Source organism: Triticum dicoccoides, chromosome 6B (assembly GCF_002162155.2).
Source record: "Triticum dicoccoides isolate Atlit2015 ecotype Zavitan chromosome 6B, WEW_v2.0, whole genome shotgun sequence".
Classification (NCBI taxonomy): Eukaryota; Viridiplantae; Streptophyta; class Magnoliopsida; order Poales; family Poaceae; genus Triticum; species Triticum dicoccoides.
The window spans coordinates 604,283,888-604,304,877 of NC_041391.1; positions in this window are offsets into that span (position 1 = coordinate 604,283,888).

Consider the following 20,990-nt stretch of genomic DNA (forward strand, 5'->3'; position numbering starts at 1 on the left):
AGTTTTTCATGTGCGCCAATTATGAGGAAGATCCTGCCGTAGCTATTTCAGAGTACGACAAGCCTCTGGTATGCTTTAACCATCACGAATAGATATTGTTGGTATTTTGATTGATTCTTTAATAACATTCTTGTTTCTTGTTGTAGTCTCCTCCGCCTCTGTGCATGTACTATCGTTGGATTGACACGGAGAAGCCGGCTTGGGCAGTGACTGAGATTCGTGAAAGAAGTCGCCGAGCGTGAAATAGTTTCTTTGCGGAAGAGCGACGCGAGAAGGCGGAAGCTGAGGAGAAAGCAGAGCAAGAGAGAGAGTTAAAAGAATACTATGCGGAGCAACACCGTTTTTTTCAGGATTTAGGAAAGAAAAACAGGGAAGAGACTCGTCGCATGGAGGAGCAGGAACGACAGCGAAAGGAGGCTCGTGAGGCGGAGAGGCAGAGAAAGAAAGAAAGGGCTCGTGAGGCCAAGGCAGCAGAAGAAGCTGGCGATGGAAAAGGAAAATATCCACGCTGGACTCAGTAGATTCCTGTGGTAGTATTTTAAATTTCGCAATCATTTGTATCTTTATTTCTGCACTTTAATGTAGCTTTATTTTAGGAGTTAAATGTAGCTTTATTCCTACGATGTATCTTATTTTTAGTTGTACCGTGTCGTAATGGAAAAAAATATAGTTTTAGAATAAAGTAGTGGCATTTTCTTTCCCTCCACTGATATCGAACATCGTGCAACAACTACAAAATAAAATTAAGATAGAACATAATGCCCTACAATAAGAGAGTACAAACTAATAATGCAAGTACATCCGAATTAAACGGTAGAATTGGAATACAACTTGTTTTGCTTGAGTCATGCCGGTAACGAGACTGAACGAGGTATTGGGATACCGACGATCGAGTCTCGGGCAAGTAACGTACCGATTGACAAAGGGAATAGTATACGGGGTTGATTGAATCCTCGACATCATGGTTCATCCGATGACATCATCGAGGAGCATGTGGGAGCCAACATGGGTATCCAGATCCCGCTGTTGGTTATTGACCGGAGAGCCGTCTCGGTCATGTCTGCATGTCTCCCAAACCCGTAGGGTCTACACACTTAAGGTTCGGTGACGCTAGGGTTATTAGGAAGACTTGTATGTGATTATCGAATGTTGTTCGGAGTCCCGGATGAGATCCCGGACGTCACGAGGAGTCCTGGAATGGTCCGGAGGTGAAGATTTATATATGGGAAGTTGTCATACGAACACCGGAAAGTTTCGGGGGCATATCGGTATTGTACCGGGGCCACCGGAGGGGTTCCGGGGGTCCACCGGGAGGGGCCACTCCTCTCGGAGGGCCACATGAGCCGCAAGGGGCAGGGAACCAGCCCCTGGTGGGCTGGGCACACCCCCCCTTGGGCCCATGCGCCTAGGGTTGGGGGGGGGAACCCTAGTGGGGTCGCCCCCCTTGTTTGGGGGGCAAGCCCCCCTCCCTGGCCGCCGCCCCCCCTCTAGATCTCATCTAGAGGGGGCCGGCCCCCTTCCCCCTTCCCCTATAAATAGAGGGGCGAGGGGAGGGCTGAACACCTGATCCAAGGCGCAGCCCCTCCCCTCCCCAACACGTCTCCTCCTCCGTTGAGCGCTTGGCGAAGCCCTGTCGGAGTACTGCCTCTCCACCAACACCACGCCGTCGTGCTGCTGCTGGATCCTTCTTCCTCAACCTCTCCTTCCCCCTCGCTGGATCAAGAAGGAGGAGACGTCGTCCGTTCCGTACGTGTGTTGAACGCGGAGGTGCTGTCCGTTCAGCACTTGGTCATCGGTGATTTGGATCACGACGAGTATGACTCCATCATCCCCGTTCCCTTGAACGCTTCCGCACGCGATCTACAAGTGGTATATAGATGCAATCTCTCTCCCATGACTCGTTGCTTAGATGAACTCATAGATGGATCTTGGTGAAACCGTAGGAAATTTTTTAATTTTCTGCAACGTTCCCCAACAATGGCATCATGAGCTAGGTCTATGTGTAGTTCTATATTGCATGAGTAGAACACAATTTTGTTGTGGGCGTAGATCTTGTCAACTTGCTTGCCGCTACTAGTCTTTTCTTGCTTCAACGGTATTGTGGGATGAAGCGACCCGGACCGACCTTACACGTACGCTTACGTGAGACAGGTTCCACCGACTGACATGCACTAGTTGCATAAGGTGGCTAGCGGGTGTCTGTCTCTCCTACTTTAGTTGGAGCGGATTAGATGAAAAGGGTCCTTATGAAGGGTAAATAGAAGTTGACAAAATCACGTTGTGGTTATTCATAGGTAAGAAAACGTTCTTGCTAGAACCCAATTGCAGCCACATAAAAGATGCAACAACAATTAGAGGACATCTAACTTGTTTTTGCAGCAATTGTCATGTGATGTGATATGGCCAGAAGTTGTGATGAATGATGAATGATATATTGTGATGTATGAGATCATGTTCTTTTAATAGGAATCACGACTTGCATGTCGATGAGTATGACAACCGGCAGGAGCCATAGTAGTTGTCTTTATTTTTGTATGACCTGCGTGTCATTGAAGAACGCCATGTAAATTACTTTACTTTATTGCTAAACGTGTTAGCCATAGAAGTAGAAGTAGTCGTTGGCGTGAAAACTTCATGAAGACACAATGATGGAGATCATGATGATGGAGATCATGGTGTCATGCCGGTGAAGAAGATGATCATGGAGCCCCGAAGATGGAGATCGAAGGAGCTATATGATATTGGCCATATCATGTCACTACTATATAATTGCATGTGATGTTTATTATGTTTTATGCATCTTGTTTACTTAGAACGGCGGTAGTAAATAAGATGATCCCTTATAATAATTTCAAGAAAGTGTTCCCCCTAACTGTGCACCGTTGCTAAAGTTCGTCGTTTCGAAGCACCACGTGCTGATCGGGTATGATAGATCCTTATGTTCACATACAACGGGTGTAAGACAGATTTACACATGCAGAACACTTAGGGTTAACTTGACGAGCCTAGCATGTACAGACATGGCCTCGGAACACAGAGACCGAAAGGTCGAACATGAGTCGTATGGAAGATACGATCAACATGGAGATGTTCACCGATGATGACTAGTCCATCTCTCGTGATGATCGGACACGGCCTAGTCGACTCGGATCGTGTAACACTTAGATGACTAGAGGGATGTCTAATCTGAGTGGGAGTTCATTAAATAATTTGATTAGATGAACTTAATTATCATGAACTTAGTCTAAGACTTTTGCAAAAATATGTCTTGTAGATCAAATGGCCAACGCTCATGTCAACATGAACTTCAACGCGTTCCTAGAGAAAACCAAGCTGAAAGATGATGGCAGCAACTATTCGGACTGGGTCCGGAACCTGAGGATCATCCTCATAGTAGCCAAGAAAGATTATGTCCTAGATGCACCGCTAGGTGAAGCACCCATCCCAGAGAACCAAGACGTTATGAACACTTGGCAATCACGTGCTGATGATTACTCCCTCGTTCAGTGCAGCATGCTTTACAACTTAGAACCGGGGCTCCAAAAGCGTTTTGAGAAGCATGGAGCATATGAGATGTTCGAGGAGCTGAAAATGGTTTTCCAAGCTCATGCCCGGGTCGAGAGATATGAAGTCTCCGACAAGTTCTATAGTTGTAAGATGGAGTAAAACAGTTCTGTCAGTGAGCACATACTCAAAATGTCTGGGTTGCACAACCGCCTGTCCCAGTTGGAGATCAACCTCCCGGAAGAGGCGGTCATTGACAGAATCCTTTAGTCGCTCCCACCAAGCTACAAGAGCTTTGTGTTGAACTACAATATGCAGGGTATGGTGAAGACCATTCCTGAAGTATTCTCAATGCTGAAGTCAGCAGAGGTTGAAATCAAGAAAAAACACCAAGTGTTGATGGTCAATAAGACCACTAAGTTCAAGAAGGGCAAGGGTAAGAAGAACTTCAAGAAGGACGACAAAGATGTTGCCGCGCCCAGTAAGCCAGTTGCTGGGAAGAAGTCAAAGAATGGACCCAAGCCTGAGACTGAGTGCTTTTATTGCAAGGGGAAGGGTCACTGGAAGCGGAACTGCCCCAAATACTTAGCGGACAAGAAGGCCGACAACACTAAAGGTATATTTGATATACATGTAATTGATGTGTACCTTACCAGTACTCGTAGTAACTCCTGGGTATTTGATACCGGTGCCGTTGCTCACATTTGTAACTCACAGCAGGAGCTGCGGAATAAGCGGAGACTGGCAAAGGACGAGGTGACGATGCGCGTCGGGAATGGTTCCAAGGTCGATGTGATCGCCGTCAGCACGCTACCTCTATATTTACCTACGGGATTAGTTTTAAACCTCAATAATTGTTATTTAGTGCCAAGTTTGAGCATGAACATTGTATCTGGATCTCGTTTGATACGAGATGGCTACTCATTTAAATCTGAGAATAATGGTTGTTCTATTTATATGAGAGATATGTTTTATGGTCATGCCCCGATGGTCAATGGTTTATTCTTAATGAATCTCGAACGTAATGTTACACATATTCATAGTGTGAATACCAAAAGATGTAAAGTTGATAATGATAGTCCCACATACTTGTGGCACTGCCGCCTTGGTCACATTGGTGTCAAGCGCATGAAGAAGCTCCATGCTGATGGACTTTTAGAGTCTCTCGATTATGAATCATTTGACACATGCGAACCATGCCTCATGGGCAAAATGACCAAGACTCCGTTCTCGGGAACAATGGAGCGAGCAACCAACTTGTTGGAAATCATACATACCGATATGTGCGGTCCAATGAGCGTTGAGGCTCGCGGAGGATATCGTTATATTCTCACTCTCACTGATGACTTGAGTAGATATGGGTATGTCTACTTGATGAAACACAAGTCTGAGACCTTTGAAAAGTTCAAGGAGTTTCAGAGTGAAGTAGAGAATCAACGTGACCGAAAGATAAAGTTCTTACGATCGGACCGTGGAGGAGAATATTTAAGTCACGAATTTGGTACACACTTAAGAAAATGTGGAATCGTTTCACAACTCACGCTGCCTGGAACACCTCAATGTAACGGTGTGTCCGAACGTCGTAATCGCACTCTATTGGATATGGTGCGATCTATGATGTCTCTTACCGATTTACCACTATCATTTTGGGGATACGCTCTAGAGACAGCTACATTCACTTTAAATAGGGCACCGTCTAAATCCGTTGAGACGACACCGTATGAATTATGGTTTGGAAAGAAACCTAAGGTGTCGTTTCTAAAAGTTTGGGGATGCGATGCTTATGTCAAGAAACTTCAACCTGAAAAGCTCGAACCCAAGTCGGAAAAATGCGTCTTCATAGGATACCCTAAGGAAACCATTGGGTATACCTTCTACTTAAGATCCGAAGGCAAGATCTTTGTTGCCAAGAACAGATCCTTTCTGGAAAAAGAGTTTCTCTCGAAAGGAGTAAGTGGGAGGAAAGTAGAACTCGATGAAGTACTACCTCTTGAACCGGAAAGTAGTGCAGCTCAGGAAAACGTTCCTGTGGTGCCTACACCGAATGGAGAGGAAATTAATGATGATCAAGGTACTTCTGATCAAGTTGCTACTGAACTTCGTAGGTCCACAAGGACACGTTCCACACCAGAGTGGTATGGAAACCCTGTCCTGGAAATCATGTTGTTAGACAACGGTGAACCTTCGAACTATGAAGAAGCGATGGCAGGCCCAGATTCCAACAAATGGCTAGAAGCCATGAAATCCGAGATAGAATCCATGTATGAAAACAAAGTATGGACTTTGACTAACTTGCCCGATGATCGGCGAGCGATAGAAAATAAATGGATCTTTAAGAAGAAGACGGACGCAGATGGTAATGTCACCATCTATAAAGCTCGACTTGTCGCTAAGGGTTATCGACAAGTTCAAGGGATTGACTACGATGAGACTTTCTCTCCCGTAGCGAAGCTTAAGTCCGTCCGAATCATGTTAGCAATTGCCGCATACTATGATTATGAGATATGGCAGATGGACGTCAAAACGGCATTCCTTAACGGGCATCTTAAGGAAGAACTGTATATGATGCAGCCGAAGGGTTTTGTCGATCCTAAGAATGCTAACAAAGTATGCAGGCTCCAGCGATCCATTTATGGGCTGGTGCAAGCATCTCGGAGTTGGAACATTCGCTTTGATGAGATGATCAAAGCGTTTGGGTTTATGCAGACTTATGGAGAAGCCTGCGTTTACAAGAAAGTGAGTGGGAGCTCTGTAGCATTTCTCATATTATATGTAGATGACATACTTTTGATGGGAAATGATATAGAATTCTTGGACAACATTAAGGCCTACTTGAATAAGTGATTTTCAATGAAGGACCTTGGAGAAGCTGCTTACATATTAGGCATCAAGATCTATAGGGATAGATCGAGACGCCTCATAGGTCTTTCACAAAGCACATACCTTGATAAGATTTTGAAGAAGTTCAAAATGGATCAGTCCAAGAAAGGGTTCTTGCCTGTACTGCAAGGTGTGAGATTGAGCTCGGCTCAATGCCCGACCACGGCAAAAGATAAAGAAGAGATGAGCGTCATCCCCTATGCCTCAGCCATAGGATCTATTATGTATGCCATGCTGTGTACCAGACCTGATGTAAACCTTGCCGTAAGTTTGGTAGGAAGGTACCAAAGTAATCCCGGCAAGGAACACTGGACAGCGGTCAAGAATATCCTGAAGTACCTGAAAAGGACAAAGGACATGTTTCTCGTTTATGGAGGTGACGAAGAGCTCGTCGTAAAGGGTTACGTCGACGCTAGCTTCGACACAGATCTGGATGACTCTAAGTCACAAACCGGATACGTGTATATGTTGAATGGTGGAGCAGTAAGCTGGTGCAGCTGCAAGAAGAGCATCATGGCGGGATCTACATGCGAAGCGGAGTACATGGCAGCCTCGGAGGCAGCGCATGAAGCAATTTGGGTGAAGGAGTTCATCACCGACCTAGGAGTCATACCCAATGCGTCGGGGCCGATCAAACTCTTCTGTGACAACACTGGAGCTATTGCCCTTGCCAAGGAGCCCAGGTTTCACAAGAAGACCAGGCACATCAAGCGTCGCTTCAACTCCATCCGTGAAAATGTTCAAGATGGAGACATAGATATTTGCAAAGTACATAGGATCTGAATGTCGCAGATCCGTTGACTAAACCTCTCTCGCGAGCAAAACATGATCAACACCAGAACTCTATGGGTGTTCGATTCATCACAATGTAACTAGATTATTGACTCTAGTGCAAGTGGAAGACTGTTGGAAATATGCCCTAGAGGCAATAATAAAAGGATTATTATTATATTTCCTTGTTCATGATAATTGTCTTTTATTCATGCTATAATTGTATTATCCGGAAATCATAATACACGTGTGAATACATAGACCACAATACGTCCCTAGTAAGCCTCTAGTTGACTAGCTCGTTGGTCAACAGATAGTCATGGTTTCCTGACTATGGACATTAGATGTCATTGACAACGGGATCACGTCATTAGGAGAATGACATGATGGACAAGACCCAATCCTAAGCATAGCACAAGATCGTGTAGTTCGTTTTGCTAGAGCTTTTCCAATGTCAAGTATCTTTTCCTTAGACCATGAGATCGTGTAACTCCTGGATACCGTAGGAGTGCTTTGGGTGTACCAAACATCACAACGTAACTGGGTGACTATAAAGGTGCACTACAGGTATCTCCGAAAGTGTCTGTTGGGTTGACACGGATCGAGACTGGGATTTGTCACTCCGTATGACGGAGAGGTATCACTGGGCCCACTCAGTAGTGCATCATCATTATGAGCTCAAAGTGACCAAGTGTCTGGTCACGGGATCATGCATTACGGTACGAGTAAAGTGACTTGCCGGTAACGAGACTGAACGAGGTATTGGGATACCGATGATCGAGTCTCGGGCAAGTAACGTACCGATTGACAAAGGGAATAGTATACGGGGTTGATTGAATCCTCGACATCGTGGTTCATCCGATGACATCATCGAGGAGCATGTGGGAGCCAACATGGGTATCCAGATCCCGCTGTTGGTTATTGACCGGAGAGCCGTCTCGGTCATGTATGCATGTCTCCCGAACCCGTAGGGTCTACACACTTAAGGTTCGGTGACGCTAGGGTTATTAGAAAGACTTGTATGTGCTTAACGAATGTTGTTCGGAGTCCCGGATGAGATCCCGGACGTCATGAGGAGTCCCGGAATGGTCCGGAGGTGAAGATTTATATATGGGAAGTTGTCATACGGACACTGAAAAGTTTCGAGGGCATATCGGTATTGTACCGGGGCCACCGGAGGGGTTCCGGGGGTCCACCGGGAGGGGCCACCCCTCTCGGAGGGCCACATGAGCCGCAAGGGGCAGGGAACCAGCCCCTGGTGGGCTGGGCGCCCCCCCCTTGGGCCCATGCGCCTAGGGTTGGGGGGGGGGAACCCTAGTGGGGGCGCCCCCCTTGCTTGGGGGGCAAGCCCCCCTCCCTGGCCGCCCCCCCCCTCTAGATCTCATCTAGAGGGGGCCGGTCCCCTTCCCCCTTCCCCTATAAATAGAGGGGCGAGGGGAGGGCTGAACACCTGATCCAAGGCGCAGCCCCTCCCCTCCCCAACACCTCTCCTCCTCCGTTGAGCGCTTGGCGAAGCCCTGTCGGAGTACTGCCTCTCCACCAACACCACGCCGTCGTGCTGCTGCTGGAGCCTTCTTCCTCAAACTCTCCTTCCCCCTTGCTGGATCAAGAAGGAGGAGACGTCGTCCGTTCCGTACGTGTGTTGAACGCGGAGGTGCTGTCCGTTCAGCACTTGGTCATCGGTGATTTGGATCACGACGAGTACGACTCCATCATCCCCGTTCCCTTGAACGCTTCCGCACGCGATCTACAAGTGGTATGTAGATGCAATCTCTCTCCCATGACTCGTTGCTTAGATGAACTCATAGATGGATCTTGGTGAAACCGTAGGAAAATTTTTAATTTTCTGCAACGTTCCCCAACAGGACGATGCAGAACTCTTGCTCTTCGAGGATGCAGTACTCTTGCCCTTAGACGATGCAGAACTCTTGCCCTTTGACGATGCAGCACCCGGAAGCGGCGACATGAAGATATCATCTTCATCCTCGCTCTCCTAAGTCCATAAAAATGGATGATTTTCTGCAGTCCTTCTGATAGTTTCACTCTTCGGCTCCACTACATTCTTCCACCTTGCATGCAACCTAAGAAGTTCTTTACGTACCTCCTCATAGGTCCTTTCAGGCCACCCAGACCTATGTAATTGGTGAACCAACTCATTCATTATGGTGTCACTACCGGTGAGTTCGTCCCATGGAACTATCCAATTGTCCATCCTGAAATCGGTAGCTAGTCTCAGAAGAGTCCTGCTCATCCCAGGGTGAAAACTACGATCGAAAGGATAATGGGACATCTCGACTACACTACACTTGAATGCTTATCCACCTCCGTCTGAAGGGGGTTTTATAGGTAGAGAGGAGAAAATGGCGGGAAAGAACGAGTGCAGTATGGCGGGAAAGGGTTGGCGGGAACATATGGCAGGAAACGAGTGGCGGGAACATATGGAGGGAAAGCGTTGGCAGGAAACGGGTGGCGGGAACATATGGAGGGAAAGCGTTGGCGAGAAACGGGTGGCGGGAACATATGGAGGGAAAGCGTTGGCGGGAAAATATTGAGGGGAAAGGGTTGCGCGAAAACATAAGCCAAAGAGTGGAGCGGGATAGTATGGCAGGAGTTATAGGCGGGAAAAATTGTTCCTGGCTGGTGCATTTTTATTTCAGCATACATAGATGTTCAAATCAAAAAGTCTGATATAGACATATGTAGATACAATGGGTCACGCACGTGGATAGATGAATCATTGTAGTCGATGACGGCCACCTGGCCTTCCCTTCGGGTCGGAAAGCTCCAAGCGATTAGGTGGTTGAGGTACACGAAGACCGCGACCGTACTCCAGTTGGTCTTCCTGTGTCTGTGACTCTTGCATAGGTGGTGGAGTCTGTAATCCTTGTTGCGAACCTGATGCGTAATTGTAGGCGTATGGTTGTTGTGACTCCTCGGGGATAAAAGATGGGCCAATAACGTCCTCTTTGAAGAAATCCGTATCTACTGCGTTAACATTGTCGCCAGGTTGGGTGTACTCATCGTTCCAATTTACACCAGGTATGCCCTGCACATAGAAACATTGTAAACAAAAACTGTTAGAGGATAATATGTAATATCACTGTAAATGCATTAAAATGTAAACATGACTACCTGATCAGATCCCTCGCCTGTACTGTCTGGACATTCTACCTGGTACTGGTTTAAATCTGGGACACGAGTCTCCTCGGGCATGGAGATCCCTCGCGTGGAGAGACACGGCTAAGATCCCTCACCTTGAGTGTATGTGCCATATCCTGTGTATGCATATGGGTTTGGGGAAAGATACAGCTCGGGCATCGAATCCAAGCCCATGCCATGGTCCTGCGATGTCTGCCCCTGACGAAGCAGCACCGAAGAAGAGCGATGTAGTGGCAGAGAAGAGTCATGTCGTGGCAATGTCGTTGTAGTACTCGGACCCTCTCCCCGCTACCCATGGCTTGTACGCGCCTCACTCAGTCTGGACAACGGCGCCGCACTCGGTCTGGCTGACCTCGGTACTGGCATGTTGTACGCTCCAGTGACAACGTCGCCGCCTCTACCACATCTCAACTTTGTTAGCATGTATTCTTTAAAATGTTTATTGAATGACTTGACAGCCCTGGGCGGCATGCTTTCCGTTGCCATCTGCCCTATATCATGGGCAGTTTAAAGCTGGAAAAATATTTGGTTGTTATTTGGTTGAAATGATTATGAAATGATGGACCTGAAAAATTACTAGTGATTACCATCCAGTCATGATAGTAAGCTGCATGCAGCTCAACAGGTCTCTGCATCTGCTCCTCGTGCGTGAGATTTGTTGGTATCATAGCTGGTTGACCGGCCAGGCTTGTACGCATGCTGATGCAGTATCACTGCTGGTACGCTTGAGCTGTACTTCCATCGTACGGTCTGCAAAATCATATAATAACATCAACCGTTTAGATGAAAGCAAAACATCTTCACGCATCGTATGGTCATCATAATAAATAATGTAAATAAAATGTACCTAAGTTGATACACTATATCTGCTACTGCGTCTCAGAATCAGCGAAGCTAGAAATATTAAAAAAGTTATCATGAAGCCAGGTGAGTAGGATGCCACGAGGGCCACCAGTACGTTGGGATTCTGGCATTGTCATCCCAAGACGATCTGGTATATTTTGTGCCCAAGTTTTAGACACTCATCGAGAGACTAACGGCTCACCTCTAATTGGTAGAGCAAGGATCATAGAAACATCTTTCAGTGTAGGTGCAAGCTCCCCAAAACGAAAGTGAAAGGTGTGGGTTTCAGGTCTCCACCGGTCAACGAGGGATGTCAAAAGGGATGGGTCCGAACGTAACTGGGATGGGTCTTCGCTTGATGTGAGCCTAGCAAAAGCATGTAGTCCATAAGCGTCAAGGTGAGGAATGAAATAATTGTGTATTGGCCAGGTTTTCTTTACGGTTCGAAGTCTGAAACTCCGATAATCATGTTCTTTATTTGGGTTCAAAAATAGGTGGCAACGGTGGCCGGCGTCATGGGGCCCCTCCAAAAGCCTCGACACTTCAGCCATAACCTGCACACAAACATACAAAAAAATAAAAAGAGATTCATTGTACAAAGAGATATAATTTAAATACAATAACACAAAGAGATTCAATAATACAAAGAGATATAATTTACAATAATTTGCTAAAGTTAACATCACGGGTATAATAATACAAAGAGATTCAATTTAAAATAAATATAAATTTAAGTAGACATAGCGAGTACAGATAAATCAATATCATGCGGTGTTGTTCGCTCGATACGGGCATTCCCTACGTGAATGTCCAGGACACCTAGAAATGCGGCATCGCCTTGGTTCTCCCATCTAGCTATGGTCCATGTCATTGCGATGATGCCTAGACTGACGTCGTCCCTTGGCGGTTCTCATCAAGTTGGCATTCAGAACCCATTTCGGCCCATCTGGCCACAACATTTTGTAGTTCATATCAATGCCCCAGGCCCAGAACTCACCGTTCCAAGTGTTGTACAGATTGTACATGTTGAAGTGCGGTGATATGTATGGCTCAACACTGATTTTTTGATCTGCACCCGCCCGGAGCACATGACTACAAGGGTAGCCCTCAAGCTTGGGCTTGTTACATGTGCACTCACATGACGTTGGGCCGAGGGTGACAGCTTGCTTTTTTGATCCTCTGTGGTGACCCTTAACGTACTTGGCTCGCACATTGACCTCCCACTTATTCCTAAGTGCGTCCACTTTCCTACAGCCATGGCTTTGGGACTTCTTTGCTTTCTCGTCCGGATGTCTTTGCATCTTCTCGGACCATGGCTTGTTCAATTCAACTTGTGCTTTAGCCACGGTAACCCTGTCTGCAAAGTATGACAGGGTCCGGTTCCAAGTTTCTTCAATTAGGGTTGTGATAGGCAAGGCTCTCACCCCTTTAAGAACACCATTGTACACCTCTGACATGTTGCTGGTCATTATTCCATACCGAGCCCCGGTGTCGTGAGCCTGCGCCCACTTGTACAAATCAGGGCAATTCTCATCGATCCACTGCTCAAAATTATGGCCGTCCTTCGACCCCTCCGGTCTTCTCTCTGCGGCAAGGCCGCGCGCTCGATCTCACCATTGATACCTGCCCAGATGGCATTCATTTTGGCTTGAGTTTTCTGCATGCACATCCTCTTGAATAACTTGAATTAATCCTTATTCTTGAATTTGGAGTAAAAGTTTGCTGCCAAATGCCGCATGCACCACCTTCCCTCTAGATCAGGCCACCCCCACTCTTCTGACGACTCCTTAATTATGTCGAGAGCACTTAATAATCCCGTGTTGCGATCAGAGTGATGCAAACACCTAAACTCTCTTTCACGACACCCATCTTCACGCAGCTCAGGAACCACAACCAGCTATCTTTGTTCTTGCTCTCGACCAGTGCGTATGTAATAGGAAGAAGCTGATTATTTGCATCTGCTGCAATCGCCACCAATAGTGTGCCCTTGTACTTTCCAGTGAGAAAGGTACCATCAACTGATAATACCGGGCCACAGTGCCTGAAGGCTTGTATAGTCTGGGCGAATTCCCAGAATAAGTGGTCCAGGATTAGCTCACCCGGGTTCTTTGGGTTCTGACATTCTCTCCGCCAAACTTGAGTCCCCCTATTAGCACTTGCTATCTGATGAAGCATTCTGGGGGCATAAGAATAGGCCTCCTCATAGGTTCCATACAAGTTCTGGAATATTTTTTCCTTCGCACGCCTAGCCTTGCTGTAGCTGACAGGGAAGCCAATCTGATCTTCTGCATCTTTTTGCAAAGCCCTAACACTAATGTTGAGACTTCCCTGCACAATCGTTTCCATCACCTGTGCCACATATCTTGCCGTCACATTGCGGTGATTTGAAAGAGTCCCAGTTTGCTCACAGCTATGCTGCACTATTTTTGTGATATGCCATGACTGACATACCCCAGGCTTCAGTCTAGCGAGAACACTTCCACGGCAACCTTCCGCGGTGTGGATGCATATGACCTTCAACTCTTTTTTATCAGACTGCTTCACTTTATGCTGGCGGTGGAGGGCGATTGCATACCTATTAATTGCCTGGTAAGTAGACTTCTTGTCTGGGAAAACCTGCCCAACCTCCAGGCTCCCCGCTTCTAGGCCAGAAACAAAGTGAAATTCATTTGTGATGCTCATATCCAGTAAAAACCCAGGTTGCAGTGACGCCGCGACCGCCCTCTGGGGAGGAACATCTTCTTCTTTGTTTGACTCGGAAGACACGGAAGAGTGATCGTCATCATCGAGCGCCTCCGGCAATCCCTCCACATGTTCACTCATGTCAACAGCCGCAGACCAATATCCTGTGTCATACATAGGCTGGTCGCCCGTCGGTTCCGATGGGTCGATGCTAGGGGCTGATGTGATGTCCAACTCGACCTCACCGCCCCTGCTACTACATCCGGCAACATTAGTGACTGAAATGAACTCCACATACACCATCGACTGACCAAACACTGGGTTATTGGGATTGCTTGCAAACCTCATGTATGACCCCCAGGACTGATCACCTGTGACGGGTCGCAAACCCCAATGGGCAGATGTACCATCATTTGCTCCGTCAGCGACGAAGGCCTCCATTGTCATTTTTTCCTTTGCATCCCTGGGCCAAACACCGCTCGGATGCACCTTCTGACAGCTGCGTAACCCACGTTGACCATGTCTCTAACTACAATTATAGTCGACTCGCACAAGGATAGATCCACCCGAAAAGGACCGTCGCGTAAGACGTTCCCATAGTACACTACAAATTTTCCATAGTACCTAACCAACATACATGTTTACATTTCAAACAATTAGTAACTGAACGTTTAGTAGTAGTACGATGACAACATTTACATATCATACAACTAAAATAATAATCGTATTTTTGTTACAAATATTTGGTTTATTTTTAGAATCATTTGCTTAGACTTTCCGGGGTTGTCGGTAGTTACAAATATATTTTTTCTCAAACTCGTCTACGAGCATCACAAACTTGTTGGAAATATGCCCTAGAGGCAATAATAAAATGATTATTATTATATATTTCCTTGTTCATGATAATTGTCTATTATTCATGCTATAATTGTGTTATCTGGAAATCATAATACATGTGTGAATACATAGACCACAACATGTCCCTAGTGAGCCTCTAGTTGACTAGCTCGTTGATCAACAGATAGTCATGGTTTCCTGACTATGGACATTGGATGTCATTGATAACGGGATCACATCATTAGGAGAATGATGTGATGGACAAGACCCAATCCTAAGCATAGCACAAGATCGTGTAGTTCGTTTGCTAGAGCTTTTCCAATGTCAAGTATCATTTCCTTAGACCATGAGATCGTGTAACTCCCGGATACCGTAGGAGTGCTTTGGGTGTACCAAACGTCACAACGTAACTGGGTGGCTATAAACGTATACTACAGGTGTCTCCGAAAGTGTCTGTTGGGTTGACACGGATAAAGACTGGGATTTATCACTCCGTATGACGGAGAGGTATCTCTGGGCCCACTCGGTAATGCATCATCATAATGAGCTCAATGTGACCAAGTGGTTGGTCACGGTATCATGCATTACGGTACGAGTAAAGTGACTTTCCAGTAACGAGATTGAACGAGGTATTGGGATACCGACGATCGAATCTCGAGCAAGTAACGTACCGATTGACAAAGGGAATTGTATATGGGATTACTTGAATCCTCGACATCGTGGTTCATCCAATGAGATCATCGTGGAACATATGGGAGCCAACATGGGTATCCAGATCCTGCTGTTGGTTATTGGCCGGAGAGCTGTCTCGGTCATGTCTGCGTGATTCCCGAACCCATAGGGTCTACACACTTAAGGTTCGGTGATGCTAGGGTTGTAGAGATATTAGTATGTGGTAACCCGAAAGTTGTTCGGAGTCCCGGATGAGATCCCGGACGTCATGAGGAGTTCCGGAATGGTCCGTAGGTGAAGAATTGTATATAGGAAGTCCAGTTTCGGCTACCGGGAAAGTTTCGGGGGTCACCGGTATTGTACCGGGACCACCGGAAGGGTCCCGGGGGTCCACCGGGTGGGACCACCTATCCCGGAGGGCCCCATGGGCTGAAGTGGGAAGGGAACCAGTCCCTGGTGGGCTGGTGCACCCCCTTTGGCCTCCCCCTGCGCCTAGGGTTGGAAACCCTAGGGGTGGGGGGCGCCCCACCTGACTTGGGGGGCAAGTTCCCCCTTTGGCCGCCGCCTCCCCCTTGAGATTGGATCTCTAGGGGGCCGGCGCCCCCCAGGGCCCCTATATAAAGAGGGGGGGGGGGAGGGCTGCGCACCCTAGTCCCTGGCGCCTCCCTCTCCCCCCGTAACACCTCTCCCTCTCGGTGAGCTTGGCGAAGCCTTGCCGAGATCGCCGCTACTTCCACCACCACGCCGCCGTGCTGCTGGATCTCCATCAACCTCTCCTCCCCCCTTGCTAGATGAAGAAGGAGGAGACGTCTTCCCCAACCGTACGTGTGTTGAACGCGGAGGTGCCGTCCGTTCGGCACCAGGATCTTCGGTGATTTGGATCATAACGAGTACGACTCCCTCAACCCCGTTCTCTTGAACACTTCCGCTCGCGATCTACAAGGGTATCTAGATGCACTCCTCTCTCTCGTTGCTAGATGACTCCATAGATTGATCTTGGTGAAGCGTAGAATTTTTTTGTTTTTTGCAACGTTCCCCAACAGTGGCATCATGAGCTAGGTCTATGCGTAGTTTCTATGCACGAGTAGAACACAAATTTGTTGTGGGTGTAGATTTTGTCAATTTACTTGCCACTACTAGTCTTATCTTGTTTCGGCGGAATCGTGGGATGAAGCGGCCCGGACCGACCTTAGATGTACGCTTACGTGAGACAGGTTCCACCGACTGACATGCACTAGTTGCATAAGATGGCTAGCGGGTGTCTGTCTCTCCCACTTTAGTCGGATCGGATTCGATGAAAAGGGTCCTTATGAAGGGTAAATAGAAATTGGCATATCACGTTGTGGTTTTGACGTAGGTAAGAAACGTTCTTGCTAGAACCCTATTGCAGCCACGTAAAAACATGCAATAATAATTAGAGGACGTCTAACTTGTCTATGCAGCATATGCCTTGTGATGTGATATGGCCAAAAGGATGTGATGAATGAATTATATGTGATGTATGAGATTGATCATGTTCTTGTAATAGGAATCACGACTTCCATGTCGATGAGTATGACAACCGGCAGGAGCCATAGGAGTTGTCTTTATTTATTGTATGACCTGCGTGTCACTGAATAACGCCATGTAATTACTTTACTTCTTTGCTAAACCGTTAGCCATAGTAGTAGAAGTAATAGTTGGCGAACAACTTCATGGAGACATAATGATGGAGATCATGATGATGGAGATCATGGTGTCATGCTGGTGACGACGATGATCATGGCGCCTCGAAGATGGAGATCAAAAGGAGCAAAATAATATTGGCCATATCATGCCACTATTTGATTGCATGTGATGTTTATCATGTTTTTGCATCTTATTTGCTTAGAACGACGGTAGTAAATAAGATGATCCCTCATAACAATTTCAAGAAAGTGTTCCCCCTAACTGTGCGCTGTTGCAAAAGTTCGTTGTTTCGAAGCACCACGTGATGATCGGGTGTGATAGATCCTAACATTCACATACAACGGGTGTAAGCCAGATTTACACATGCAAAAACACTTAGGTTGACTTCACGAGCCTAGCATGTACAGACATGGCCTCAGAACACAAGAGACTGAAAGCTCGAACATGAGTCGTATAGAATATATGATCAACATGGAGATGTTCACCGATGATGACTAGTCCGTCTCATGTGATGATCGGACATGACCTAGTTGACTCGGATCATGTATCACTTAGATGACTAGATGGGTGTCTAATCTGAGTGGGAGTTCATTAAATAATTTGATTAGATGAACTTAATTATCATGAACTTAGTCTAAAAACCTTTGCAAAATGTCTTATAGATCAAATGGCCCACACTCATGTCAACCTCAACTTCAACGCGTTCCTAGAGAAAACCAAGTTGAAAGATGACGGCAACAACTATACGGACTGGGTCCGGAACTTGAGGATCATCCTCATAGCTGCCAAGAAAGCATATGTCCTAGAAGCATCGCTAGGTGAAGCACCCGTCCCAGCGAACCAAGACGTTATGAATGCTTGGCAGTCGCGTGTTGATGATTACTCCATCGTTCAGTGCAGCATGTTTTACAGCTTAGAACCGGGGCTCCAAAAGCGTTTTGAGCAACAAAGAGCATATGAGATGTTCGAAGAGCTGAAAATGGTTTTCCAAGCTCATGCCCGGGTCGAGAGATATGAAGTCTCCGACAAGTTCTACAGTGTTAAGATGGAGGAAAATAGTTCTGTCAGTGAGCACATACTCAAAATGTCTGGGTTGCACAACCGCTTGTCCCAGCTAGACATTAACCTCCTGGATGAGGCGGTCATTGACAGAATCCTTTAGTCGCTCCCACCTAGCTACAAGAGCTTTGTGATGAACTACAATATGCAGGGGATGGTGAAAACTATTCCTGAAGTATTTTCAATGCTGAAATCAGCGGAGGTGGAAATCAAAAAGGAACATCAAGTGTTGATGGTCAATAAAACCACTAGTTTCAAGAAAGGCGAGGGTAAAAAGAACTTCAAGAGGGACGGCAAGGGAGTTTCCGCGCCCGGTAAGCCAGTTGCTGGGAAGAAGCCAAAGCACGGACCCAAACCTGAGACTGAGTGCTTTTATTGCAAAGGGAACGGTCACTGGAAGCAGAACTGCCCCAAGTACTTAGCGGACAAGAAGGCCGGCAACACCAAAGGTATATTTGATATACATGTAATTGATGTGTACCTTACCAGTACTCGTAGTAGCTCCTGGGTATTTGATACCAGTGCGGTTGCTCATATTTGTAACTCAAAACAGGAGCTGCGGAATAAACGGAGACTGGCGAAGGACGAGGTGACGATGCGCGTCGGGAATGGTTCCAAGGTCGATGTGATCGTTGTCGGCACACTACCTCTACATTTACCTACAGGATTAGTTTTAAACCTCAATAATTGTTATTTAGTGCCAGCTTTGAGCATGAACATTGTATCTAGATCTCATTTAATGTGAGATGGCTACTCATTTAAATCCAAGAATAATGGTTGTTCTATTTATATGAGAGATATGTTTTATGGTCATGCCCCGCTGCTCAATGGTTTATTCTTAATGAATCTCAAACGTGATGTTACACATATTCATAGTGTGAATACCAAAATATGTAAGATTGATAATGATAGTCCCACATATCTGTGGCACTGCCGCCTTGGTCACATTGGTGTCAAATGCATGAAGAAGCTCCATACAGGTGGACTTTTGGAGTCTCTTGATTTCGAATCATTTGACACGTGCAAACCGTGCCTCATGGGCAAAATGACCAAGACTCCGTTCTCCGGAACAATGGAGCGAGCAACCAACTTATTGGAAATTATACATACTGATGTGTGCAGTCCAATGAGCGTTGAAGCTAGCGGTAGCTATCTCACTCTCACTGATGACTTAAGTAGATATGGGTATGTCTACTTGATGAAACACAAGTCTGAGACCTTTGAAAAGTTCAAGGAATTTCAGAAGGAGGTAGAGAATCAACATGACCGAAAAATAAAGTTCTTATGATCAGATCGTGGAGGAGAATATTTAAGTCACGAATTTGGTACGCACTTAAGGAAATGTGGAATCATTTCACAACTCACGCCGCCTGGAACACCTCAGCATAACGGTGTGTCCGAACATCATAATCGCACTCTATTGGATATGGTGCGATCTATGATGTCGCTCACCGATTTACCGCTATCATTTTGAGGATACGCTCTAGAGACAGCTACATTCACTTTAAATAGGGCATCATCTAAATCCGTTGAGACGACACCGTATGAATTATGGTTTGGGAAGAAACCTAAGCTGCCATTTCTAAAAGTTTGGGGATGCGATGCTTATGTCAAGAAACTTCAACCTGAAAAGCTCGAATCCAAGTCGGAAAAATGCGTCTTCATAGGATACCCTAAGGAAACCATTGGGTATACCTTCTACCTTAGATCCGAAGGCAAGATCTTTGTTGCCAAGAACGGGTCCTTTCTAGAGAAAGAGTTTCTCTCGAAAGAAATAAGTGGGAGGAAAGTAGAACTCGATGAAGTACTACCTCTTGAACCGGAAAGTAGCGCAGCTCGGGAAGATGTTCCTGTGGTGCCTGCACCGACTAGAGAGGAAGTTAATGATGATGATCAAGGTACTTCGGATCAAGTTGCTACAGAACTTCGTAGGTCCACAAGGACACGTTCCACACTAGAATGGTATGGCAACCCTGTCCTAGAAATCATGTTGTTAGACAACGGTGAACCTTCGAACTATGAAGAAGCGCTGGCAGGCCCAGATTCCAACAAATGGCTTGAAGCCATGCAATCTGAGATAGGATCCATGGATGAAAACAAAGTGTGGACTTTGACTGACTTGCCCGATGATCGGCGAGCGATAGAAAACAAATGGATCTTTAAGAAGAAGACGGACGTGGATGGTAATGTGACCATCTATAAAGCTCGACTTGTCTCTAAGGGTTATCGGCAAGTTCAAGGGGTTGACTACGATGAGACTTTCTCTCCCGTAGCGAAGCTGGAGTCCGTCTGAATCATGTTAGCAATTGCCGCATACTATGATTATGAGATATGGCAAATGGACGTCAAAACGGTATTCCTTAACGGCTATCTTAAGGAAGATCTGTATATGATGCATCCGGAAGGTTTTGTCGATCCTAAGAATGCTAACAAGGTATGCAAGCTCCAGCGATCCATTTATGGGCTGGCGCAAGCATCTCGGAGTTGGAACATTCGCTTTGATGAGATGGTCAAAGCGTTTGGGTTTATGCAGACTTATGGAGAAGCCTGCGTTTACAAGAAAGTGAGTGGGAGCTCTGTAGCATTTCTCATATTATATGTAGATGACATACTTTTGATGGGAAATGATATAGAACTTTTGGACAGCATTAAGGCCTACTTTAATAAGTGTTTTTCAATGAAGGACCTTGGAGAAGCTGCTTACATATTAGGCATCAAGATCTATAGGGATAGATCGAGACACCTCATAGGTCTTTCACAAAGCACATACCTTGATAAGATATTAAAGAAGTTCAATATGGATCAGTCCAAGAAGGGGTTCTTGCCTATGTTGCAAAGTGTGAAATTGAGCTCGGCTCAATACCCGACCATGACAGAAGATAGAGAAAATATGAGTGTCATCCCCTATGCCTCGG